Source organism: Physeter macrocephalus, chromosome 18, assembly GCF_002837175.3.
Source record: "Physeter macrocephalus isolate SW-GA chromosome 18, ASM283717v5, whole genome shotgun sequence".
In the NCBI taxonomy this organism is placed as follows: domain Eukaryota; kingdom Metazoa; phylum Chordata; class Mammalia; order Artiodactyla; family Physeteridae; genus Physeter; species Physeter macrocephalus.
This window is the reverse complement of record NC_041231.1, coordinates 40,425,998-40,427,248: the sequence shown is the minus strand read 5'-3', so window position 1 is coordinate 40,427,248 and position 1,251 is coordinate 40,425,998.

Below are 1,251 nucleotides of genomic sequence, written 5' to 3'. Positions count from 1 at the left end.
TTGGCTCCTGAAATGTTTTTTCTTTGATGTGATGTGAATGCAGCCAGTGCTGGTTCAGAGGAAGAAAGGTGGAGGGAGATGTAGGGAGGTTGGCGCAGTTGGTTCTGAGCTGCTGCCGTTTCCCAAGCACCACCAGGTTCGCCTGCAACCTGCCTTCCAGCCCAGAGGCGGAAACCCTCACCCTCAGCTGGCCCGGCCCCAGGGGCTTAGGGAGCTGCCTCATAGTCTGGCCCCTGTGGTCCGAGGTCTCCTGGGGTCGGGAGGGCACTTGCTTATTGTTCCAGTTCCTTCCCATGCCCTCTTAACCAGCAACCTCAGAGAAGCAGAGGGAAACAGGGTAGCCCCATCCTGAGAAAGAATGAAGCTCTCAGGTTGGCATCAGAGCTGCAGGCAGCAAGAAAAACAAGAATCTCCCACCCAGCACCACAGACCCAGCAGTCCTCAATTCCAAGTGCGCAGAACTGCCTCCCCTCGACTTGTGAAAATGCAGTTTCCCGGGCCTTGCCTCTGGGGCCGGGGACTCTGTATTTGACAGCTGCTCCAGGAGCTTCTGCTCACACTTTGAGAGCTGTGCAGGCCCGAGCTCCAGCCTCTACGCGGGCTGGTTCCCTCACCCCCGTGACCACAGCTTATTTCTCCCTTGCTCCCCGGGCTCAGCTACGGTAGGCCTTGCCTATAGCCAAACGCATGGAACCTTATCCCGACCTAGGACAAACTAATGCCAGGGAAAGAGGGCTGGGTGCTCCCAGCCACTGGTGGGGTTCCCAGGAAATCCGGAGTCCTTGGGGAGATGAGACATTCACAGTCATGTCTATTTGTCCGCCCAACAATCTGGACAGTGTGAACCAGTCACACCCACAGTCAGCAAGCTCACAAGGCTACTCAGCCAGGTTTGGCTGGACCAGAGGCTGTGTGCCTGTGTTTAACACCAATTCCAAAGGGTGCCAGGAAGAGCAGGGGTGGGGAGGAGCCCTGGGCCAGGGCTTATCAGCCTGCTGGCACCAACTGGAGGCAACTTAAGCACTAGAAGCCGACATCAGGGCAAACACCAGGGAGGCTGGCACCAGGCACTGCAGGAAGCCCACATGGGTAGGGGGAGGAGGGGAGCAGGCAAGCCCTCTCTTCCTGCCTGGGACCAGTGAGGTGGGGGGAAGAGGATAGTTCTCAGCCAGAGCTCTGGGTCCTGACACAACTCTGATGCCCCTTCTTGTATAATCCAAAATAAACTACAGTAAACCAGAAAAAGAGAGT